General features: G+C 40.9%; 1 protein-coding gene across 2 annotated transcripts in view; it reads right to left on the minus strand.

The window, feature by feature from the left end:
• The window catches only part of tfeb (transcription factor EB), a 106,368-nt gene that overhangs the window by 46,122 nt on the left and 32,404 nt on the right, over window positions 1-27,842 (minus strand). The window contains exon 2 of one of the 2 annotated variants that reach the window (XM_039015910.1): window positions 26,568-26,667. The exons of the other annotated variant lie outside the window; for it this stretch is intronic. The gene's annotated coding sequence lies outside the window, so the exon portion shown is untranslated. The remainder of the gene's footprint in view (window positions 1-26,567; window positions 26,668-27,842) is intronic. 2 annotated transcript variants of the gene reach the window in all.

The following is a 27,842-nucleotide window of genomic DNA, read 5'->3' on the forward strand; positions in this document are numbered from 1 at the left end:
CAAAAACCTGAGGAAAATCCAACCAGGAAGTACTATTATTTTGAAAGGCTGTTTTTCCATTGAAAGCCCATCCACCACACAAAGACTTAGGACCCAGTTCACGATATCTATGGCTTCCTCTACATGTGCACAGTCTTTGGGCATTGTTTCAGGCATTTACTCTGAAAAATGAGGGAGATACAGCACTTTCAATGAGAGGCCAGTGGAAATTTCCAGACATGAGTCCTGCGCGTGATCGGAAGCGCGTATTTCTTGTTTCTCCTTTTCTATTGACGAAGCTTTTGTCCGGTTGAAATATTATTGATTATTTATGACAAAAACAACCTGAAGATTAATTTTAAACATCGTTTGACATGTTTCTAACTTTTATTGTACTTTGACTTTTCGTCTTGATGTTGAGAGCACGCATTGTGCCTTTGGATTTCTGAACTAAACGCACCAACAAAACGGAGGTTTTTTGTACATAAAGAGGGACATTATCGAACAAAACTAACATTTATTGTCTAACATGGAGACCTGGGATTGCCACCAGATGAAGATGATCAAAGGTAAGTGATTCATTTTAATCCTATTTCTGAATTGTGAGCCCTCTCCTTGGCTGAAAAATGGCTGTATGTATGGTTTTGTGGCTAGGCGCAGATCTAACATAATCGCATCGTGTGCTTTCGCCGTAAAGCCTTTTTGAAATCTGACACAGCGGTTGCATTAAGGAGAAGTTTATCTTTATTCGTATGTTTAACACTTGTATCAATGTTTATGAAGAGTATTTCTGTAATTTGCTGTGGCTCTCTGCACTTTCACCGGATGTTTGAACATAACGCGCCAATGTAAACTGAGATTTTTGGATATAAATATGAACTTTATCGAACAAAACATGTATTGTGTAACATGAAGTCCTATGAGTGCCATCTGATGAAGATCAAAGGTTAGTGATTAATTTAAATCGCTTTTCTGACTTTTGTGAGCCCTCTCCTTGGCTGGAAAATGGCTGTACGGCTTTCTGTGACTAGGCGCTGACCTAACATAATCGCATGGTGTGCTTTCTCCGTAAAGCCTTTTTGAAATCCAACTATGGTGGGATTTACAAGAAGTTTATCTTTAAAATGGTGTATAATACTTGTATGTTTGAGGAATTTTAATCATGGTATTTCTGTTGTTTTGAATTTGGCGCCCTGCAATTTCACTGGCTGTTGTCGAGGTGGCGTCCCACAAACAGGGAAATCGATCCCAATCAAATGTGTTATTACGTGCTCGACTAAGGCAGTTATTTATCTTATAACTTGTCCTTGTGGTAAAAATTATGTGGGTAAAACAAAGCGCGAATTAAAAGTACGTATCTCAGAGCGTCGTAGCACCATTAGGTGCAAAAACTTGACTTACCCAGTTGCGGCTAACTTTTTGGAGGCAGGCCACTCGGTTTCGTCTCTGCGTTATATAGGCATCGAACATGTCACCCTCCCTAGGAGAGAGGGTGACCTTGATAATTTATTGTTAAAACGAGAGGCTGCTTGGATCTTTAACTTAAAGACCCTTGCTCCCTTCGGTCTCAACGTAGACTTTGATCTGAAGCCATTCTTGTGATTATTGTGACTTTGCCATTGTAATTGTTTGTAAGCCTGTGTAGTCTAAAATGAATCTATGATCGTATGCTATCCATTTGTTTTTTGTATGCTGCTCTTTGTATGCCATTTTAATATTTGAGAATTAACCAATTATATTAGGCCATGATTAGACACCTGTGTGTCTTTTGACACTATATAAACGAGTCATCCCGCAGTGTTTGTGATTATACCCTGATGAAGACAGCTTGGCTGTCGAAATGTTGGTAATTACATTTTTGCATCTGAGCTCCTAGAGTGTGTGGCTCTCCTTTATTTTTAAGGCGTCCCACTTGTACCAGAGAGGTTAACACAAGTGTGAGTGTTGACGAGGACAAGGCTGGAGATCACTCTGTCATGCTGATTGAGTTTGAATAACAGACTGGAAGCTTCAAAAGGAGGGTGGTGCTTGGAATCATTGTTCTTCCTCTGTCAACCATGGTTACCTGCAAGGAAAAACGTGCCGTCATCATTGCTTTGCACAAAAAGGGCTTCACAGGCAAGGATATTGCTGCCAGTAACATTGCACCTAAATCAACCACTTATCGGATCATCAAGAACTTCAAGGAGAGCGGTTCAATTGTTGTGAAGAAGGCTTCAGGGCGCCCAAGAAAGTCCAGCAAGCGCCAGGACCGTCTCCTAAAGTTGATCCAGCTGCGGAATCGGGGCATCACCAGTACAGAGCTTGCTCAGGAATGGCAGCAGGCAGGTGTGAGTGCATCTGCATGCACAGTGAGGCAAAGACTTTGAGGATGGCCTGGTGTCAAGAAGGCCAGCAAAGAAGCCTCTTCTCTCCAGGAAAATCAGGGACAGACTGATATTCTGCAAAAGGTACAGGGATTGGACTGCTGAAAAGTCCTTTTCTCTGATGAATCTGATGAATGTTTGGGGCATCACAAAAAAAGCTTGTCCGGAGAAGACAAGGTGAGCGCTACCATCAGTCCTGTGTCATGCCAACAGTAAAGCATCCTGAGACCATTCATGTATGGGGTTGCTTCTCAGCCAAGGGAGTGGGCTCACTCACAATTTTGCCTAAGAACACACCATGAATAAAGAATGGTACCAACATATCCTTCGAGAGCAACTTCTCCCAACCATCCAGGAACAGTTTGGTGACGGACAATGCCTTTTCCAGCATGATGGAGCACCTTGCCATAAGGTAAAAGTGATAACTAAGTGGCTCGGGGAACAAAAGATCGATATTTTGGGTCCATGGCAAGGAAACTCCCCAGACCTTAATCCCATTGAGAAATTGGTCAATCCTCAAGAGGCGGGTGGACAAAAAAAAAAAAAAATCTGACAAACTTCAAGCATTGATTATGCAAGAATGGGCTGCCATCAGTCAGGATGTGGCCCAGAAGTTAATTGACAGCATGCCAGGGCGGACGTCTTTTGCAGAGGTCTTGAAAAAGAAGGGTCAACACTGCAAATACTGACTCTTTGCATCAACTTCATGTAATTGTCAATAAAAGCCTGTGACACTTGCTTGATGCTTGTAATTATACTTTAGTATTCCATAGTAACATCTGACAAAATATCTAAAGACACTGAAGCAGCAAACTTTGTGGAAATTAATATTTGTGTTGTTCTCAACTTTTGCCACGACTGTATGCATATTCACTTTACCCCTACCTACATGTTACCGTGATTACCTCAACTAATCTGTACCCCCGCACATTGACTCGGTAGCGGTAACCCCTGCATACATTTTTTAAGCAAATATTTTCTTACTTTAAAAAAGAAATGCTGCATTGTTGGTTAAGGGCTTGTAGGTAAGCATTTCACAGTATTGTAGTATTTGGCGCATGTAATTTAACATTGTAAATATGGTACTGAAACTGACTGACCCTGTATATAATGAAATGTTGTCACATGCGCCGAAAACAACAGGTGTAGACCTTACTGTGAAATGCTTAACCAACGATGCAGTTAACTCTATTTTCCTAAGACAATATTTACTAAATAAAATAAAGTAAAAAAATAAAAAAATAAAGTAACAATAAAATTACAATAATGAGGATACAGTGCATTCGGAAATACTTTTTCCACATTTTGTTACATTACAGCCCTATTCTAAAATGGATTAAATAATGTTTCCTCAGCAATCTACATACAATATCCCATAATGAGAAAGTGAACAGTTTTTTAAAACATTTTTGCAGAATTCATTAAAAACAACAAAAAAAACTTTTACATAAGTATTTCAGCCCCTTAAATATGAAACTCTAAATTGAGCTCAGGTGCATCCTGTTTCCATTGATCATCCTTGAGATGTTTTTTTGTTCAACTTGATTGGAGACCACCTGTGGTAAATTCAATTGATTGGACATGATTTGGAAAGGCACACACACCTGTCTATATAAATGTTGCACATTTGACAGTGCATGTTGCACATTTGTCAGAGCAAAAACCAAGCCATGGGGTCGAAGGAATTCTCCGTAGAGCTCCGAAACAGGATTGTGTCGAGGTACATATCTGGGGAAGGGTACCAAAATATTTCTACAACATTGAAGGTCCCCAAGAACACAGCGGCCTCCATCATTCTTAAATGGAAGAAGTTTGGAACCACCAAGACCAGAGCTGGCCGTCCGGCCAAACTGAGCAATCTGGGGAGAAGAGCCTTGGTCAGGGAGGTGACCAAGAACCTGATGGTCACTGACAGAGCTCTAGAGTTCCTCTGTGGAGATTGGAGAACCTTCCAGAAGGACAACCATCTCTGCAGCACTCCACCAATCAGGACTTTATGGTAGAGTGGCAAGACGGAAGCCACTGGTTAGAGCAAACTGGCTCTAACCAGAATAGAGTGGAACGCCCCGGTGCACAACTGAGCAAGAGGACAACTACATTAGTGTCTAGTTTAAGAAACAGACACCTCACAAGTCTTCAACTGGCAGATTCATTAAATAGTACCTGCAAAACACCAGTCTCAACGTCAACAGTGAAGAGGCAACTCCGGGATGCTGGCCTTCTAGGCAGAGTTGCAAAGAAAAAGCCATATCTCAGACTGGCCAATACAAATAAAAGATTAAGATGGGCAAAAGAACAGACACTGTACAGAGGAACTCTGCCTAGAAGGCCAGCATCCCGGAGAAGACTCTTCCCTGTTGACGTTGAGACTGGTGTTTTGCAAGTACTATTTAATGAAGCTGCCAGTTGGGGACGTGTGAGGCATCTTAGCGATAGACGTCCCGTCAACGGGACAGTTGTAAATCATGCAGCGCCTTGTATCACGATTGCAGATTTTAGAGAAGCAACAAATGTCGGTACATATAAGTGTCTACTATCCTCTGAAAGCTTAAATTATTTTTAATATAACTGCACTGCCCAATTTACAGTAACTATTACTGCGATAAAATGCCATGCTATTGTTTGAGAGCTCCTAACAAAACTTTTCACTGCGATAGGTTTGATAAATTCGCCTCTGAAGGTGAAATGTGTACTTACATTCTGAAATCTTGTTCTGATTTATCATCCAAAGGGTCCCAGAGATAACATGAAGTGTTGTTTATTTAGATAAAATCATTTTTCATATCCTAAAAAGGTCCATATACCACGCACAATCTATTTTTTATTTCCACTCGTTCAATTTGCAAAGAAAGGAATCTGTGAAAATCTAACCCTAAACGTTGTTTCAACCAGTCAAATCACATTTGTATTTATTCCTCAGAGATCCTAGAACGTAACCAGACTTCACTATACCATTAGGGGTGTAGTATATCCTATAGGACACCAAATTTGGTCAGAGAGCAACGCCTTCATGGCACGCCGATGACGAGTGCGGTCTTCACTTGATCGACTAACTCTGTCAAATAAGCACCAATCGGGTTCAAACAAAGCTAGCTAGATAGCCAATGAGCTGGGCTTTGCGGGAGTATCGGGAAACCCCGTATCTGTCGCAAAAATGTAGCTGCTAACCTTGTGACAGCAAGCCTTTTCCTTTTGGACAAAAAATATAAGAATATGGCGAGTGACGAAAACTGTGTGTTTTGCAAATGTTTAACTTATATGGCTACTAATACTGGAAAAGCTAAATCAAAGTATACAGACTTGACCATATTCTTGCAGAAAAATGTAATGTGAATGTAAATGTCTTCTTCACGATTTGCCCAAATGTACCTGGGTGACTTCACACTAAATGTCATGTAGTTTGCTCATACCTCATATCAGTCTGAAACTTTGCACATACACTGCCAGAGTGTATGGCTAGATGTGGGACCTGTGTTGCATTTCAAAGATGGTGGTAGAAAAAATAAAAACGGTTGGTTTTTTCTATTACCAGATCTATTGTGTTATATTCTCCTACATTCAATTCACATTTCCACAAACTTCAAAGTGTTTCCTTTCAAATGGTTCCAATAATATGCAAATCCTTGCTTCAGGGCCTGAGCTACAGGCAGTTAGATTTGGGCATGTCATTTTAGGTGAATTTTTTTTTTTTAAAGGGGGCTATCCCTAAGATTAATCAGCACAGTTTTCAGCTGTGCTAACATAATTGCAAAAGGGTTTTCTAACGATCAATTAGCTAATCCATATATATCATTTTAAAAGGCTAACAACGTGCCATTGGAACACAGGAGTGATGGTTGCTGATAATGGGCCTCCGTACGCCTATGTAGATAATCCATTAAAAATAAAATCTACCGTTTCCAGCTACAATAGTCATTTACAATATTAATAATGTCAACACTGTATTTCTGATCAATTTGATGTTATTTAATTGGTAAAAAAGTGCTTTTCTTTCAAAAACAAAGACATTTCTAAGTGACACCAAACTTTTGAACGGTAGTATATATGAACATACATAGGTCCCTCTACTTCCTTTCTTCTGCTGCTCACAAAATTACTGAGGATAATAGCGGACGATGCTGCCACTCATATTTGCCATACTAGAAAGTGTGTGCCCTCAGACCTGGAGGGAAGCAAAAGTCATTCCACTACCTAAGAATAGTACAGCCCCCTTTACTGACTCAAATAGCCAACCAATCAGCCTGTTGTAAACGCTTGGAAAAAATGGTTTGACCAGATACAATGCTATTTTACAGTAAACAAATTGACAACAGACTTTCAACACACTTATAGGGAAGGACATTCAACAAGCACAGCACTTACACAAATGACTGATTGGCTGAGAGAAATTGATGATAAAAAGATTGTGGGGGCAGTTGTTAGATTTCAGTGCAGCTTTTGACATTATCGATCATAGTCTGCTGCTGGAAAAACGTATGTGTTACGGCTTTACACCCCCTACTATATTGTAGATAGAGTTACCTGTCCAACAGAACAGAGAGGGTGTTCTTTAATGGAAGCCTCTCCAACATAACTTGATTCTACCTAGATTTTCCCCTAGACCCCTTACTTTTTTCAATCTTTACTAATGACATGCCACTGGCTTTGAGTAAAGTCAGTGTGTATGTATGCGGATGACTCAACAATATACAAGTCAGCTACTACAGCGACTGAAATGACTGCAACACTTAAAGATGCAGATGGTTTCAGAATGGGTGGCAAGGAATAAGTTAGTCCTAAATATTTCTAAAACTAAAGGCATTGTATTTGGGACAAATCATTCACTCCGTGGTGGAAAAAGTACTAAATTGTCATCCTTGAGTAAAATGTACTTTTACTTGAGTCATTTTCTATTAAGGGACGTCACCCAGTAAAATACTATTTGAGTAAAAGTCTAAAAGTATTTGGTTTTAAAAATACTTAAGTATCAAAAGTAAATGCAATTGCTAATATGTACTTAAGCATGAAAAGTAAAAGTATAAATCATTTCAAATTCCTTCTATTAAACCAGACGGCACAATTGTATTTCCTTTCTTTATTGACGGATATCCAGGGGCACACTCCAACACTCGGACATAATTTACAAACATATAATTTGTGTTTAGTGAGTCGGCCAGATCACATGCAGTAGGGATGACCAGGGACGTTCTCTTGATAAGTGTGTGAATTGGACAATTTTCCTGTCAAAATGTAACGAGTACTTTTGGGTGTCAGGGAAAATGTATGCAGTAAAAAGTACATGACCACAGCAATTCACTAAACCCTAAACCTCAACTAAATCTTGTAATGAATAATGTGGAAATTGCCTGGAGTAACCCTGGATGTGGAAATTGCCTGGAGTATTCCTGGATGTGGCAATTGCTTGGAGTAACCCTGGATTGTAAACTGTCATGGTCAAAACATACTGATACAACAGTAGCTAAGATGAGAAGTCTGCCCATAATAAAGCGCTGCTCTGCCTTCTTAACAACACTATCAACAAGGCAGGTCCTACAGGCCCTAGTTTTGTTTGCACCTGGACTACTGTTCAGTCGTGTGGTCAGCTGCCACAAAGAGGGACAGGAAAATTACAATTGGCTCAGAACAGGGCAGCACGGCTGTTGTTAGGGAGCTAACAATGATATGCATGTCAATCTCTCATGGCTCAAAGTGAAGGAGAGTGATTTCATCACTACTTGTTTATGTAAGCAGTGTTGACAAGCTGAATGCACTGGGCTGTCTGTTTAAACTACTAGCACACATGCATACCCCACAAGACATACCATCATACCACAAGTCCAGAATAGACTATGGGAAACACACAGTGCTATATTAGAGCCATGACTACATGGAACTCTATTCGACATCAGGTAACTGACGCAAGCAGTAGAATCAGATTTTAAAAAAATAGCCCTTATGGAACAGCGGGGACTGTGAAGACGCAAAAGGTACAGAAAGACATGCATACAAGCACTAGCACACGTACATTATAATATTGTTGTATTATACATGTTGTATTGTAGATATGTAGTGGTGTAATGTACTATGTTATCTTTTGGCAGCAGCTAAATGGGATCCCTAATAAATACAAAATATAAATACAGTCTCATTTCCACATCTCACTTAGTGACACACTGTTACCGGCAGCGGGTTCTCCCACATGGCCCTCCAATTGCCTGGCATACACTTGGTTTCGCAGGCATCTGTGACGCGGTGGGAGCACAAAGCGGCCATTGTGTGCCAGACACTGATGTCACAGCGGCTCAGCTTCAAAGCTCTCTTTATATGGGATAATAACAACAGAACCCTGTGAGTTCGTATTTAGAATTTGTCGTCGCACATTGAGATTCGTGGTAGCAAGTACGATTCACAAATGTGCAATTCAATTTCGCAAACTTATATCATGTGTGAAATATGTAACAACGGTGGCAAACTTGACATTTGAATACATTCAATAAGATTTGAAAGCATAATTTATTTTCAGAATTATTACTAGTCCATTTACGACTATGAATATTCTGCTTTGAATCAAAACTACACTTACATTTTTTTAGCTGTGCACGCTCCGAGTTCTGTCACATTACAAGATATTTGTAAGATTGTAGAAAGAAATTCAATAGTAAAAAAAATAAATAAAATGGTTTGAGCAGCTTGTTTGAGTAGGACCTTTTACTTCTGACCAATCAGCCAAAACCACAGTCTAAAATTGCTGCAACCATTGGCTGAAATGTTCCAATCAATCAAATCTCAGGAAGTACCTTGGAGGAAAAGTATTAACGCTACTCGACCGAAGTACTAGAATAAAACAATCTATTTTATGTGTACATAGATTTTTTTTTTGTGAAAAAGCATGACAGTAGTTTGTTTAACACGTGAAATATAAATGTTATAATTCAGAACTAAATTAACAGCAGCTAATGCTAGCTAGCTGGCTTCTGACGTTCAACACATGATACAAGTTTATCAACTCACTAAAGCTTCATCAGGCGGCTATAGATGCGAGGGGAAAACAAATCATAATATTTTCTACTTAACCATCTGTTTGATAAAGTTGAAGTACATGCCATTAGCAAGCTAGCTAAATTGACACTTGTTCTTGGAGTTTATTGACAAGGTTAGATAGAAATAGATCCACACGTTATTCTCTATCATGAAGAATTGTAAGCTTGTAACTTGGGAAGCTCATTCAATAATACAGAAGTGGGTGATTTCTGTCCCAGGGTACTGAACTGTGTGCAAGTTTTTGATCAATTTAGACCACAGTTAGTTGAATGAGGTGTTAGGGAAGTGCTGGTACAAAATCCTGTACACTCCTGTGTATATAAAAAATAAAAAAAATAAAAATTGTGGCTGTCATGACTTCAATTGACTAAATACAGGTACCATTATTTTTATTAAATCTATGCAGGTTTGTCAGATTTACAGGAGCCTGGTGGAGATCGTGCCTTCAGAAAGTATTCAGACCCCTTTACTTATTCCACAACTTGTGTTACAGCCTGAATTGAAAATGGATTAAATCGATCTCTTTCACCGAACTGCACACAATACCCCATAATGACAAAGTGAAAACATGTTTTTAGAAATTTTTGCAAATGTATTGATAATGAAATCTAATTTACATAAGTATTCACACCCCTGAGTGAGAGCTTAGCACTAAGAGCTTAGCACACCTGGATTGTACAATATTTGCAAATTCTTTTTCAAATTCTTCAAGCTCTCAAGTTAGTTGTTGATCATTGTAGACAGCCATTTTCAAGTCTTGCCATTGATTTTTAAGCAAATTTAAGTTGAAGCTGTAACCAGGCTACTCAGGAGCATTCACGGTCTTCTTGGTAAGCAATTCCAGTGTATATCTGGCCTTGTGTTTTAGGTTATTGTCCTGCTGAAAGGTGAATTCCTCTCCCAGTGTCTAGTGGAAAGCAGACTGAACCAGGTTTTCCTCTAGGATTTTGCCTGTGCTTCGCTGTATTCCATTTCTTTTCATCCTTAACTCCCTAGTCCTTGCCGATGACAAGCATACCCATAACATGATGTAGCCACCCCCATGCTTGACAATATGAAGAGGGGTACTCCATGGTGTGTTGCGTTTGCCCAAAACAGAACACTTTGTATTCAGGACATAGTTAAATGTCTTTGCCACGTTTTTTGCAGTTTTACTCTAGTGCCTTATTGCAAACAGGATGCATGTTTTGCAATATTTTTATTCTGTACATGCTTCTTTCTTTTCACTCTGTCATTTAGGTTAGTATTGTGGAGTAACTACAATGTTGTTGATCCATCCTCAGTTCTCCCATCACAGCCATTAAACTAACGGTTTTAAAGTCACCTTTGGCCTCATGGTGAAATCCCTGAGCAGATCCTGAGTTAGGAAGGATGCCTGTATCTTTGTAGTGACAATGCAAAGTGTATTTAATAACTGCACCATGCTCTTAGGGATACTCAATGTCTCCTTTTTGTTTTAAGCCATTTACCAATATGTGCCCTTATTTGTAAGGCATTGGAAAACCTCCCTGGTCTTTGTGGTCGAGTCCGTTTGAAATTCACTGCTCGACTAAAAAGGACCTTACAGATAATTGTGTGTGTGGGGTACAGAGATTAACATGATTTTTGAATAAATACCTAAACACCATCATGCAATTTATGTGACTTGTTAAGACATTTTTTAATCCTGAACTTGTTTAGGCTTGCCATAACAAAAAAGGGTTTAATACTTATTAGCATTTCAGCTTTTCATTTGTAATTAATTTGTAAATATTTCCAAAAACATAATTCCGCTTTTACATTATTGGGTAGTGTGTAGGCTAGTGACACAAAATCAACATTTTACCCATTTTATATTCAGGTTGTAGCTCAGCAAAATGTGGAATATGTCAAGGGGTGTGACTACTTTCTGAAGGGACTGTAGATAGAACCATACTCCAAGGCAGGAGTCCTGGAGACATTTCCCTGCATCCAGGTTAAAGCCTGCTACCAGCAGGAACATGGAGCACTCCATGTCACTAAGCCATGCATATATTTTTTTACGATTTATAATACTCCACTCTCATGAGCAGTGGAAAAGCCCTATGCATCATGAACATGTTTACTCCTGGAGTAACTCCCTGTCAGAGACTGAGGGTTTGTCAGGAGGCCTTTGGCCAATGGGAGTTCGAGGGTGAGGGGCTGGGGGTTCAGGGGGAGTGAGAGCGAAGCTAGACATGAACAACCACAGAGTAAGGCAGCCTTTAAACAAAAATGCATGAAACGCATGTCCAACACAGTTGTTTGTTCATGAAAAAAAACGCTGTTCTGTGTTTTTTTAATTGGTTGAAGGATGGTCTTTGCAACTTTACTGACAGACAACACAAGCCTCCCCCTGAACACACTCCTCCTTTCGAAAGCCATTGGGGCACTATGTCTACTATGTCTTTTACACATCCATTTGTCTGATTGGAAGGCACCCTTATACTGTAGTCCTCTACAATATATAACGCAGCATACAGGGATGATTTCTGTATTTTGAAAGTTGCATATCTTTAAAACTTGAGTGCTGACAAGCAAAACATTTTGTGACTATGGTATTTGTTTCATTCAACATTGTTGACAAAGGATAGTTTGTGTGTGGAATTGTCCTTTAACTCTTGCTCTCTCTGTCAATTGGATTCAGTACCTCGATCCATATTTCTACAGGAGCTACAGAGATTATTCCAAGGACCTCCAGAGCCTTCTGACCTGCGATCTCTCCAGAGCAGAGAACCTCCTTCGCTATGACTGTCTGTGCAATGACATATAGCATACATTATTATCCAGGGCCACTGGTTGAATTGGATTTACTGTGCTCACTCAAACTCATGCCATCACATCCCTCAAAGTCTTCCAGACAAACTAACATGTGTCCAGACAAACTAACATGTGTCCATCCCCCTATCACCAGCTGTCTGCTGGGCCATGGAACCCTAGATCAGGGTTTCCCAAACTCAGTCCTGTTACAAAACAATACCTTATTCATAGTAGAAATGTGAGGAACATGCTAACTACTTTTGTAACTTAAACCTCAAAACAACATGCAGACTTTCTCCATCAAGACAACACTTGGTACTTCTGACTCCAAATTATAAACAAAAATCAATGCAAGTCTCATGTCCAGGGTGAATACATTTTTATTCACATTTTTATGTACAACTGAACAAAAATATAAAACATGTAAAGTGTTGGTCCCATGTTTCATGAGCTTAAATAAAGATCCCATAAATGTTCCATACGCACAAAAAATGTCTCAGATTTTGTGCACAAATTTGTTTACATCCCTTTTAGTGAGCATTTCTCCTTTGCCAAAATAATCCATCCAGAAGACAGGTGTGGCATATCAAGTGGCTGCTTAAACAGAATGATTACTCAGGTGCACCTTGTGCTGGGGACAATAAAAGGCCAATCTAAAATGTGCAGTTATGGAAAGTCTATCAGAGCTGTTTATGTTAATTTCTCTACCATAAGCTGCCTCCAACATCGTTTTAGAGAATTTGGCAGTATGTCCAACCGGCCTCACAACCATAGACCACACGTAACCACACCAACCCAGGACCTCCACATCTGGCTTCTTCACCTGTGGGACCAGCCACCCGGACAATTTTGCACAACCTGTTAAAAACTGACTCAGGGAAGCTCATATGCTCACTCGTCATCCTCACCAGGGTCTTGACCTGACTTCAGTTCAGCAGTGGGCAAATGCTCACCTTTGATGGCCACTGGCACGCTGGAGAAGTGTGCTCTTCACAGATGAATCCTGTTTTCAACTGTAATGGGCAGATGGCAGTGTATGGCGTCGTGTGGGTGAGCCGTTTGCTGACGTCAACATTGTTAACAAAGTGCCCCATGGTGGCAGTGGCGTTATGGTATGGGCATGCATGAGCTACGGACAACGAACACAATTGTATTTTATTGATGACAATTTGAATGCACCGAGATAGCATGACGAGATCCTGAGGCCCATTGTCGTGCCATTCCTACACCACCATCACATCATGTTTCAGCATGATAATGCGCGGCCTCATGTCGAAAGGATCTGTACACAATTCCTGGAAGCTGAAAATGTCCCAGTTCTTCCATGGCCTGCATACTCACCAGATATGTCACCCATTGAGCATGTTTGGGATGCTCTGGATCGATGTGTACGACAGTGTGTTCCAGTTCCCGACAATATCCAGCCACTTTGCACAGCCATTGAAGAGGAGTGGGACAACATTCCACAATCAACAGGCTGATCAACTCTATGCGAAGGAGATGTCTCGCACTGCATGAGGCAAATGGTGGTCATCTGTGACCAACAGAAGCATATCGGTATTCCCAGTCATGTGAAATCCATAGATTAGGGCCTAATGAATTTAATTCAATTGACTGATTTCCTTTTATGAACTGTAATTAAGTAAAATCTTGTCAAAGGTTTCGTTAATATTTTTGTTCAGCGTATAAAAGACATCACACAGGTGTGCCAACTAAAATATATGTCCCAGACAAGCCTGAAGAATAGGACAAAGAGACAAGTGAATATAAGTCAGTTTGTGTGTCTGTTTGTATGAATGAGTGGTTACAGAAAATACATGTTGACATGTTAAATGACTACGAGACAGAGATACGGAGAATCCTGCTGCAATGTCAGGTAAGGTACCACTGAAGACCCCAGTACTCAGGCAGGCAGGCAGCTGGAAGCAGATGTGTCACCATCCAGGCGAGATTACAATAAATACATGATTAGCAATTACAGCACGTAGCTGAAGAATCCAACCATTTTTTTCGTGTCATTGATATAAATGGGACATTCTCATACAATATCCAGTTCAGAAGAATAGACTGTAATACCTCTAGGGTCCTGTGGTTGTCTGGCAGCATTCTGCGTTTTAGTGATCTTACTCCCTCTCCACCCGAAATGCAGTACCAAAAACATTAATAACAATAAGCCTAGTAATTTAGTCATTTGGCCAACTTGGCTAATTAAAAACACTCATGTAAAATGTGCACAAGCCTATTCAGACAAATTATACCAAAACAACACAGCCTATGTGCAGAAGGGGCATATTTCTTGCAAACTTCTTCAGTCACCAATTAATCAATAAACGGGCAGCGGAATGAAGTAGTTTGACAAAAAGTGTTCAAAAGTCAGCAACAAGTCTTTATAACATAGCTAGCAAATACAGTTATTTTCTAGAAACCCAACATTATTAGCTACAGTGATGGTGGAAGTCCCCCCCCAAAGCAGTTTCAATTTAGCATTTACAGTTGAAGTCAGAAGTTTACATACACCTTAGCCAAATACATTTCAACTCAGTTGTTCACAATTCCTGACATTTAATCCTAGTAAAATGTCCTGTTTTAGGTCAGTTAGGATCACCACTTTATTTTAAGAATGTGAAATGTCAGAATAATAGTAGAGAGATTGATTTATTTCAGCTTCTATTTATTTCATCACATTCCCAGTGGGTCAGAAGTTTACATACACTCAATTGCTATTTGGTAGCATTGCCTTCAAATTGTTTAACTTGGGTCAAACGTTTTGGGTAGCCTTCCACAAGCTTCCCACAATAAGCTGGGTGAATTTTGGCACATTCCTCCTGACAGAGCTGGTGTAACTGAGTCAGATTTGTAGGCCTCCCTGCTCGCACATGCTTTTTCAGTTCAGGCCACACATTCTCTATACGATTGAGGTCAGGGCTTTGTGATGGCCACTCCAATACCTTGACTTTGTTGTCCTTAAGCTATTTTGCCACAACTTTGGAAGTATGCTTGGGGTCATTGGCCATTTGGAAGACCCATTTGCGGCCAAGCTTTAGCTTCCTGACTGATGTCTTGAGATGCTGCTTCAATATATCCACATATATATCCACATACATCCACATGCATCCTCATGATGCCATCTATTTTGTGAAGTGCACCAGTCCCTCCTGCAACAAAGCACCCCCACAACATGATGCTGCCACCCCCGTGCTTCACAGTTGGGATGGTGTTCTTCGGCTTGCAAGCCTCCCCCTTTTTCCTCCAAACATAACGATGGTCATTATGGCCAAACAGTTCTATTTTTGTTTCATCAGACCAGAGGACATTTCTCCAAAAAGTACGATTTTTGTCCCCATGTGCAGTTGCAAACCGTAGTCTGGCTTTTTACTGACGGTTTTGGAGCAGTGGCTTCTTCCTTGCTGAGCGGCCTTTCAGGTTCTGTCGATATAGGACTCGTTTTACTGTGAATATAGATACCTTCGTACCTGTTTCCTCCAGCATCTTCACAATGTCCTTTGCTGTTGTTCTGGGATTGATTTGCACTTTTCGCACCAAAGTTCACAACAACAAAAAACGACGTACACAAAAGATGATTACCTTCAAATAGAATGTTTTATTCTAGTACTTCACACCGAGTAATGTTAATAACGTTACTTTGTAAAAATGACTTGTCCTCTTCAAGGTACTTCCTGAGATTTGATTGATGGAATAATCCAGCCAACAGTTGCAGCAAAAGGCAGCAGTGGTTTTGGTTGATTGGTCAGGAGTAAAAGAGGTCCTGCCCCCAAAGTCGCTCAAACCAGTTTTTTTTACTTGCAAATTATTTTTTTTCTACAAACGTACAAAACTTTCTACAAGCTTACAAATCTCTTGGTAATGTGACAAGTGACAGAATTCAGAGCATGCGAAGATAAAAAATCTGCAATTGTATTTTTGATTCACAGCAGAATAATCGTAAATGTACTTGTAATAATTCTGAAAATAAATGATACTTGCAAATGTTAATGAATCTATTCAAATAAACGTACAAGTTTGCAACCATAGTAAAAAAAATAAAAAGATAGTACATAATAATCACATACATTGTACAAATATAGAGAGGTACAAGCAAACGTGTAAAGCTGGGACAACAGAGCTCAGGGCAGGTTGTTAATGTGTGTGAGTGTATTTATAGTTCTGGTGGTGCCTTAGTCAGTCAATCCAACGAACAGCCGTCCCTCAGCTGCTAAATCAAGGCTGCACACGCGCACCTTATTGCAGTCTCTGCACAGGGCAGCAACTAAATAAGGGGACATGCTTATAACTGGATTGTGGGTAATCTGTGCCAGCGAATCAAAAGGCAGCAGTCTATTTCCATGACAGGGGCAACACTGCAGGAGGAAGAATGAGAGGATAGGAGGACACACGCCTGAAGGTACCAACATGAATGGAAGAAGACACAGAGAGAGACACAGAGAGAGAGAGACACACAGAGAGAGAGAGACAGAGAGTAAAAGTCTGCAGCACCCGACATCACCCTACTAGAACCTGAAGTCAAATGTCTACTGTTTGCTGATGATCTGGTGCTTCTGTCACCAGAAGGGCCTACAGCAGCACCTAGATATTCTGCACAGATTCTGCCAGACCTGGGCCCTGACAGTAAATCTCAGTAAGACCAAATTAATGGTGTTCCAAATAAGGTCCAGTCGCCAGGACCACAAATACAAATTCCATCTAGACACCATTGCGCTAGAGCACACAAAAAAACTATACATACCTCGGCCTAAACATCAGCGCCACAGGTAACTTCCACAAAGCTGTGAACGATCTGAGAGACAAGGCAAGAAGGGTATTCTATGCCATCAAAAGGAACATAAAATTCAACATACCAATTAGGATCTGGCTAAAAATACTTGAATCAGTCATAGAGCCCATTGCCCTTTATGGTTGTGAGGTCTGGGGTCCACTCACCAACCAAGATTTCACAAAATGAGACAAACACCAAATTGAGACTGCATGCAGAATTCTGAAAAAATATCCTACGTGTACAACATAGAACACTAAATAATGCATGCAGAGCAGAATTAAGCCGATACCCACTAATTATCAAAATTCAGAAAAGAGCCGTTAAATTCTACAACCACCTAAAAGGAAGTGATTCCCAAACCTTCCATAACAAAGCCATCACCTACAGAGAGATGAACCTGGAGAAGAGTCCCCTAAGCAAGCTGGTCCTGGGGCTCTGTTCACAAACACACCCCACAGAGCCCCAGGACAGCAGCACAATTAGACCCAAGCAAATCATGAGAAAACAAAAAGATAATTACTTGACACATTGGAAAGAATTGACAACAACAACAAAAAATGAGCAAACTAGAATACTATTTGGCCCTAAACAGAGAGTACACAGTGGCAGAATACCTGACCACTGTGACTGACCCAAACTTAAGGAAAGCTTTAACTATGTACAGACTCAGTGAGCATAGCCTTGCTATTGAGAAAGGCCGCCGTAGGCAGTCATGGCTCTCAAGAGAAGACAGGCTATGTGCACACTGCCCACAAAATGAGGTGGAAACTGAGCTGCACTTCCTAACCTCCTGCCCAATGTATGACCATTTTAGAGACACATATTTCCCTCAGATTACACAGATCCACAAAGAATTTGAAAACAAACCCAATTTTGATAAACTCCCATATCTACTGGGTGAAATTCCAGTGTGCCATCACAGCAGCAAGATTTGTGACCTGTTGCCACAAGAAAAGGGCAACCAGTGAAGAACAAACACCATTGTAAATACAACCCATATTTATGCTTATTTATTTTCCCTTGTACAAATGGTTAAAGTACACAACATTGTATATATACACATAATGACATTTGTAATGTCTTTATTGTTTTGAAACTTCTGTATGTGTACTGTTTACTGTTAATTGTTATTGTTTATTTCATTTTTGTATATTATCTACCTCACTTGCTTTGGCAATGTTAACACATGTTTCCCATGCCAATAAAGCCCCTTGAATTGAGACACACAGAGCGAGAGAGAGCGAGAGAGAGATACAGACAGAGCGAGAGATACAGACAGAGCGAGAGATACAGACAGAGCGAGAGATACAGACAGAGCGAGAGAGAGAGAGAGATACAGACAGAGCGAGAGAGAGAGAGAGATACAGACAGAGCGAGAGAGAGATACAGACAGAGCGAGAGAGAGATACAGACAGAGCGAGAGAGATTAATTCATTAATATTGTTGTTGTAGTTGTTAATGGTAATCCCATGTCTACTACTATTATTATTGCTGTTGGTCCCACCATTTATTTATTTACTTATTTATATATATATATATATATATATTTAATTTTTCTATATGTATAGTTTGACAATGTAAGTAATAATGAACTTGCCATGTCAATAAAGTCAATTGAATTGAAATATACAGAGAGAGAGAGCGAGCGAGAGAGCGAGCGAGCGTCAGACACACAGAGAGAGCCAGACACACAGAGAGAGACAGACACACACAGAGAGACAGACACACACAGAGAGACAGACACACACAGAGAGACAGACACACACAGAGAGACAGACACACACAGAGAGACAGACACACACAGAGAGACAGACACAGAGAGAGACAGACACAGAGAGACAGACACAGAGAGAGACAGACACACAGAGAGACAGACAGAGAGAGACAGACACACAGAGAGACACACAGAGAGATACAGACACACACAGAGAGATACACACAGAGACAGCCACACAGACACACCGAGACAGCCACACAGACAGAGACAGACACACACAGAGAGAGACAGACACACACAGAGAGAGACAGACACACACAGAGAGAGACAGACACACACAGAGAGAGACAGAGAGAGACAGAGAGAGAGACAGACACACACAGAGAGAGACAGAGAGAGACAGAGAGAGAGACAGAGAGAGACAGAGAGAGACAGACACAGAGAGAGACAGACACAGAGAGAGACAGACAGAAAGCCTTTCTATTGTGAGACGTATGCCACCTAAAGCCCTAAATAACTCTTCTCACTCTCTGTTCCCCTTTTGAGGAACACCCTGTTCCCCTGAGACCTCTGTGTGTGTGCACACTGTTTGTGTGTGTGTGTGTACACTGTGTGTGTGTGTGTGTGTGTGTGTGTGGGACATTTGTCACTGAACACGGAGACGTTTCCGTTAGTGTCCGTAACATGCCAGTATACAGCTGTTACCGGCAGGCATACACAGTGTAGTTGCCACGGTGACAGTGAGTTGTTTTCTGCCCAGCTTCACAGCACCCGTTTCTTCCCATTTGGTCTTGCCACACAAACAGCTGCTTCCGACGACCATGGACACACCCTATCAGCGATTCTGACTACACACACACACCCAACCTAACACTCAGAGTGTGAATGGCCAAAATTATGTGCTCGTCAAACATTTTATTCCAAAATCATGGGCATAAATACAGAGTTGTCCCCCCCTTTTGCTGCTATAACAGCCTACATTGCTGCGTGGACTTGCTTCCATTCAGCCACAAGAGCATTAGTGAGGTCGGCATTGATGATGGGCAATTTGGCCTGGCTGGTAGTCAGCTTTGTGCACGGGGGCATTGTCATGCTGAAACAAGAAAGGGCCTTCCCCAAACTTGTTGCCACAAGTTAGAAGCACAGAATCATCTAGAATGTCATTGTATGCTGTAGCGTTAAGATCTCTTCACTGGAACTAAGGGGCCGAGCCCAAACCATGGAAAAATAGTCCCAGACCATTATTCCTCCTCCAAACTTTACAGTTTCCATTATGCATTCAGGTAGGTAGCATTCTCCTGGTATCCACCAAACCCAGATGTGTGCTTTGTGCTTGCGTGAAATAACTTTTAGCGATTGTAATTAGTGCTACACTCTTGTAGTCTGAATTAACCCCATACACTTGTGGGAATTGGCCTATATGGATAGGGCTAAATTGAAATGTTTCTTACATAACAAATATGGAAAGCATATGCATTACCATGGTAGCAATTAAAAAGGGAACAGTTTGGAGCTTATGGGAAAATTATTAGACTGAACGTAAGACAACAGTTCACCTGAGAATACTGATTTTAATCAGCATTTCACATTTACCACATTTGTTGTTAACAAAATATGAAAATACTCTGGATACATTCAGCAATATAATAGGAATATTCTTGGAAAATTTGAGATAGGTGCAACATAAGCTAAAACAATGTAAATATGTTGAGTGAGATGTCTAACTGGTAATTCCAAGTGGCCACACACCTCTCCAAAGTGTATACAGTTTAATTCATCTCAATACACGTTTATGAGCTCTCCAAGCTGTGCCATTGAGGAACTAGAGCAACCACATTTTTCTTGTTTTGAACACAGCCCTGCATCGCAGCCATTACACAATAACTGTTGTTTACGCAGTCCAATAAAAATTGCAATCTGGGTCAGGTGGGCATAATTTGAAAGCTTGTTCCAACCCCACCCTGTATAATTGGGTCCTGAACTTCCTGACAGGCTGCCCCCAGGTGGTGGAGGTAGGAAACAACATCTCCACTTCGCTGATCCTCAACACTGGGGCCCCACAAGGGTGCGTGCTCAGCCCCCTCCTCTACTCCCTGTTCACCCATGACTGCGTGTCCATGCACTCCTCCAACTCAATCATCAAGTTTGCAGACGGTACAACAGTACTAGGCTTGACTACCAACAACGACAAGAGGTGGTGAGGGCACTCGTGGGTGGTGCCAGGAAAATAACCTCTCACTCAACATTAACAAAACAAAGGAGATGATCGTGGATTTCAGGAAACAGCACCCCTCTATCCACATCGACGGGACAGTAGTGGAGAAGGTGTAAAGTTAAGTTCCTTGGTATACACATCACTGACAAACTGAAATGGTCTGCCCACACAGACAGCATTTGGAAGGCGGCGCAACAGCTTGTCACCTAAATCCCTCAAACTTTTACAGACGCACAATTGAGAGCATCCTGTCAGGCTGTATCCCCACCTGGTATGGCAACTGCACCACCCACAACAGCAGGGCTCTCCAGAGGGTGGTGCGGTCTGCACAACACATCACCAGGGGCAAACTACCTGCCCTGCAAGACACCTACAGAACCTGATGTCACAGACAGGTCAAAAAGATCATCAAGGACAACAACCACCCGAGCCACTGCCTGTTCACCCCGCTACCATCCAGAAGGCGAGGTCAGTACAGGTGCATCAAAGCTGGGACCGAGAGACAGAAAAACAGCTTCTCTCTCTCAAGTCCATCAGACTGCTAAACAGCCAACACTAGCACAGAGAGGCTGCTGCCTACATAGACTTGAAATCATTGGCCACTTTAATAAATTGATCACTAGTCACTTTAATAATGCCACTTTAATAATGTTTACATATCTTGCATTACTCATCTCATATGTACAGTTGAAGTCGGAAGTTTACATTCACTTAGGTTGGAGTCAATAAAACTTGTTTTTCAACCACTCCACAAATTTCTTGTTAACAAATTAGTTTTGGCAAGTCGGTTAGGACATCTATTTTGTGCATGACAAGTAATTTTTCCAACAATTGTTTACAGACAGATTATTTCACTGTATCACAACTCCAGTGGGTCAGAAGTTTATATACACTAAGTTGACTGTGCCTTTAAACAGCTTGGAAAATTCCAGAAAATGTCATGGCTTTATAAGCTTCTGATAGACTAATTGACATCATTTGAGTCAATTGGAGGTGTTCCTGTGGATGTATTTCAAGGCCTACCTTCAAACTCAGTGCCTCTTTGCTTGACATCATGGGAAAATCTAAAGAAATCAGCCAACACCTAAAAAAAAATGGTAGACCTCCACAAGTCTGGTTCATCCTTGGAAGCAATTTCCAAATGCCTCTAGGTACCACGCTCATCTGTACAAACAATAGTGCGCAAGTATAAACACCATGGGACAACGCAGCCGTCATACCGCTCAGGAAGGAGACACGTTCTGTTTCCTAGAGATTAACTTACTTAGTTGTGAAAAGTACAAATCAATCCCAGAACAACAGCAAAGGACATTGTGAAGATGCTGGAGGAAACAGGTACAAACGTATCTATATCCACAGTAAAACGAGTCCTATAAAATCGACAGAACCTGAAAGGCCGCTCAGCAAGGAAGAAGCCACTACTCCAAAACCGCAACAAAAAGCCAGACTACGGTTTGCACATGGGGACAAAGATAGTACTTTTTGGAGAAATGTCCTCTGGTCTGATGAAACAAAAATAGAACTGTTTGGTGCTGCTGCTCCAGTTTCAACTGTTCTGCCTGCGGCTATGGAACCCTGACCTGTTCACCGGACGTGCTACCTGTCCTAGACCTGCTGTTTTCAACTCTCTAGAGACAGCAGGAGCGGTAGAGATACTCTCAATGATCGGCTATGAAAAGCCAGCTGACATTTACTCCTGAGGTGCTGACTTGTTGCACCCTTGACAACTACTATGATTATTATTATTATTTGACCATGCTGGTCATTTATGAACATTTGAACATCTCGGCCATGTTCTGTTATAATCTCCACCCGGCACAGCCAGAAGAGGACTGGCCACCCCTCATAGCCTGGTTCCTCTCTAGGTTTCTTCCTAGGTTTTGGCCTTTCTAGGGCGTTTTTCCTAGCCACCGTGCTTCTACACCTGCATTGCTTGCCGTTTTAGGTTTTAGGCTGGGTTTCTGTACAGCACTTTGATATATTAGCTGATGTAGAAGGTCTATTTAAATAAATTTGGGCCATAATGACCATTTTGTTGGAGGAAAAATGGGGATGCTTGCAAGCCGAAGAACACCATCCCAACCGTGAAGCACGGGGGTGGCAGCATCATGTTGTGGGGGTGCTTTGCTGCAGGAGGGACTGGTGCACTTCACAAAATAGATGGTATCATGAGGGGAAATTATGTGGATATATTGAAGCAACATCTCAAGACATCAGTCAGGAAGCTAAAGCTTGGTCGCAAATGGGACTTCAAATGGCCAATGACCCCAAGCATACTTCCAAAGTTGTGGCAAAATGGCTTAAGGACAACAAAGTCAAGGTATTGGAGTGGCCATCACAAAGCCCTGACCTCAATCCCATAGAGAATTTGTGGGCAGAACTGAAAAAGCGTGTGTAAGCAAGGAGTCCTACAAACCTGACTCCGTTACACCAGCTCTGTCAGGAGGAATGGGCCAAAGTTCACCCAACTTATTGTGGGAAGGTTGTGGAAGGCTACCCAAAACGTTTGACCCAAGTTAAACATTTTGAAGGCAATGCTACCAAATACTAATTGAGTGTATGTAAACTTCTGACCCACTAGGAATGTGATGAAAGAAATAAAAGCTGAAAGAAATAAAAGCTGAAATAAATAATTCGCTCTATTATTCTGACATATCACATTCTTAAAATAAAGTGGTGATCCTAACTGACCTAAGACAGGGAATTTTTACTAGGATTAAATGTCAGGAATTGTGAAAAACTGAGTTTAAATGTATTTGGCTAAGGTGTATGTAAACTTCCGACTTCAACTGTATATACTGTATTTTATACCATCTTGCCTATGCCTCTGTCATTGCTCATCCATATATTTATATGTATATATTCTTATTCCATTCCTTTAGTTAGATTTGTGTGTATTAGGAAGTTGTTGTGGAATTGTTCGATTACATGTTAGATATTGCTGCACAGTCGGAACTAGAAGCACAAGCATTTCGCTACACTCGCAATAACATCTGCTAACCATGTGTATGTGACCAATAAAATTGTATTTGATTGCCAACATGACTAGCTAAATTACAAAAATAAATCTTAGTGTTAGGCTTTCACAATGCAATTCAGAGAAGCAGATAATTTTGGCGTGCATACTACATAGAATGTAGTCATGAGTGCATTCAGATGTGTGGTCCGCAGCAAATTTTCTTCACAATACAACAAACTCATTCTGTTCAGGACAACCCAGTGTATAACGCCATGTCATCTTTTAACTGTACATCAAACACAGTGATCATTAACCTTGACACTTTATATTACATGAGTTGTATCATATGGAAATGTGAAGTGCCCATTTGGACTCCCGTGTGTTTGGCTTGTTTGTATGACATCAAAGCGATATTTATTATAATCTCAGCTTTCAAAATACGTTGAGTCCTCGTAATTTACACCATTTCCATCACCCAGCATTTACCTCCTAGAGGAAACACTGCAATCCAATTTAGGCGCCTAGTGTCCAAATCTGCCATTTTCAACCTGTATACAGGTAAGACTGTAAAGGGCCACTGGATTCGTCATGCTGACAAATGGCCAGACCTTTTTTGTAACAAGAAAAGTCCAGACACCTGAAAAGGGTCTGAAATACGGGACGCAAATACAGCTGCGTCTGTCCCGAGCTCATTGGCGCAGGAAACTGAGGGGCCCAGTTGAAACAATGTTACAAGTTCTCTGGCAGGCTGGACCCAATCGATACAATGTTGTAAGTTCACTAGCAAAAGCTCAAAACAGATGGAGAGAGAGCAGACAGGCGAGAGAGATACAAGAGAGATGAATGCGATTGAAAGAACCTGAACCAACTGTCACTGGTTTAAACCATGACACAGAGGTGGGTGGGGGTGTTCGTTTAATTTGGAATAAGCTTTTATTTTCATATTTACCACTGTGGCAGTACAAATTTGAATTTTAAACAAATAGGAGAGTGGTTAAATTTGAGTCCCCCCAAAGTTTGACTTTTGTTGCATTTAGGGGAGCGCATGTCTCATTTGAGGGGGCTGACCTCCCCCTGGACCCTGTAATTCCCACACTGCTTATACTCCTAAATGACAAAGACCCTCCAACACTTCCCCAACTACACTGACACACACTCTAAACCTGGTCCATCAACTTTCCTGATCTATGGTCTGTTTTTATATACGGTAGCCTTAACAACAAACAGATATTCAGTATAATTGAATAACAAAATGCATCGGATTCACAGGTATTTGAAAATCATTATTTCTCAGTCTGAAACTTGATATGTCATTTTGAGGGATATTTCACCGAATCATATTTTTGTCACATGAGATGCAGTGTCATCCACACAGACTACTGTAGGTAGTGTAGTGAGAAACACACACACACACCTCTGTGGTTCCCTCATTTACTCTGTGAGAGACAGTGACTGGTAAATAGCTGCCATTCACCCTCAGATCAGATACACCAAATATAACAAACACATCCATCTGATACCATAGACTGAGCAGGCCTGCATTCACTCTGTGAGAGGAGATGTGGTTTGAGAAGCCTCAACCACAGAGAGTCCAGAGAGGGAACAGAGAGTTAAGGGGTTTCCCTACTTCTATACAGGGTCAGCTACAGGTTAGGGACAGGATTATGACCCTGAAAAGGTGAATCCAGGTGACTCCAGGCACCAGTTCCTTTAACACTGACCACTAGCTCTTCATAGGGTCCGGGTGTTGTCCTGACCACATGAACTAAGCAGGAACATATCAAATGGGCGATTCCACGACAGCATGGCCCACAGCATGGCCCACACTTTAATTATTATTAGAATTAAAGTGGCCCTTTTACACCCTTGTTAGACCTACAGTAGACATGCCTCCTGTAATGATCTGTGAACAATACATGATACAGATGTTGGTGTCATTATATTCCTTATAGTGTTCTCTCAAATATGGAGTATGTCTAGATTCTGAAATACACATTTTCATGTTAATTTATTCAACAATACCCTTTTTTATTCTTTTTAAAAATATACTCTTCAAAACACATCAACTTTCCATAGTGGGCTCTCTGCCAAAGTTGAATAAATTATAAATTGTATACATATAAAATGACATTATAGATCATTAATCAATCACAGCCCTCCTTTAGGATTGCAGCAAACCAACAGTGGAGGGAGTTGACTTTGAATCCATTTTCCCATTCACTGTGTTGGGGGTCCTCATAAAATAGATCATAACTTTAAAAGTTGTAGAGAGCCCACTAGAAATGTGATGTACTTGTAGATTATATTGCTTAAAACAATATGTCTAAATATACACCAAATCAAAAAGTGTACTTTTGAAATATTCATATTAATAGTTTCAATGACGAATAAACTCAGAATATAGCAATACTCCATATTTTAAAGCTACTAGGAGTATAATGACACCTAAATGTTGTCTATCAGGTACAGTTCACAGATTATTGGGCCAAATGTAAAAAACAATATCAAACATCCTTCCTCCCAATGAAGTTTCTCTGTGAGAATTGCCAGAACAATCTGAGATACCAAAAGTAAATGGCATCGAATTGCCAGCATGGCAATTATCCATTATTAAACCAGGGAAGTCACATTCGGATAGCATCCCTTTTTGAAAATGAGCCCTGGTACACCCTGCTTCACTCCCTCTCTGAATACGGTTTTTAACACAGAGGAACACTAAGACAAAAAAGTGAGAAACAAACACAGTGAGTGACACACACACACATACATATTTACTGTACCTCTTTGTAAGTAAAGTGGTGCTGAGAGAGTGAGAAGGGGGAGGGGGGTGCTCCTCACACTGCTCCCTACATCTCTGGACACCCTGGAGAGGCCTGGAAACTACAGACAGACACAGAGAGGATAAAAAAAATATCAATGAGATACTACAGTAGTACCTGGATGTGCACTGCTGTAACAAGGTAGTACTTTGTTATATTAGTAGGAAAGTACAGTAGCAGAAGTAACTGTTCTAGTCGGGTGGTCTGGCATCATAGGCCACTGTGAGGCAGCAGCACACATACTCAGGCTTGTAATAGAAATGACTTTCCAAAACAATTGATGCAAAAGACCGTGTGGAGGTGGCCCACATCCATTTCGTATGTGCTCACAACAATGTCAGTGAGCTAGCAGACACTGACAGAGAGCTTCATCTCCTTCATTGGCACTTGCATGTTGACTAGACCGGGCACGCGTGTGCTTGCACCATCACTCGCATGTTGATTTTGTTTATCCACACCAGATGCGATCAGGAGACGCAGGTTGAAATATCAAAACGAACTCAACCAACTGTATTAATTTGGGGATAGGTTGAAACACATGAAACGTTCATGGCCGTTTAGCTAGCTAGCTTGCTGGTGCTAGCCAATTTGTCCTGGGATATAAAAATTGGGTTGTTATTTTACCTGAAATGCACAAAGTCCTTTTTTACGGGGTCTTTGTAGAATTTTGACAATTTTGAGTCACACAAAATAGTGGTGTTCTCTACTCCAACAATTAATCCACAGATAAAAAGGTGAAACCTAGTTAGTTTCTGGTAAACGGTTATTTTTCTTCTGTGTACTTTATATGGCGGTTGGCAACCAACTTTAACCTGTTTGGGCTAGGGAGCAACATTTTCACATTTGGATGAAAAGCGTGCCCAGAGTAAACTGCCTGCTACTCAGTCCCAGTTGCTAATATATGCATATTATTAGTATATTTGGATAGAAAACACTCTGAAGTTTCTAAAACTGTTTGAATGATGCCTGTGAGTATAACAGAACTCATATGGCAGGCGAAAACCTGAGAAAAATCCAACCAGGAAGTGGGAAATCTGAGGTTTGTAGTTTTTCAACTCTTGGCCTATCAAATAGTGTCTATGGGGTCATATTGCACTTCCTAAGGCTTCCACTAGACGTCAACAGTCTTTAGAACCTTGTTTGATGCTTCTACTGTGAAGTGGGAGCGAATGAGAGGGGATTGAGTAAGGTCTCTCACAGAGTGCCATGAGCTGACCATGCGTGTTCACGTGAGAG

The sequence above is a fragment of the Salvelinus namaycush genome, chromosome 20, assembly GCF_016432855.1.
Source record: "Salvelinus namaycush isolate Seneca chromosome 20, SaNama_1.0, whole genome shotgun sequence".
Taxonomy (NCBI): Eukaryota; Metazoa; Chordata; class Actinopteri; order Salmoniformes; family Salmonidae; genus Salvelinus; species Salvelinus namaycush.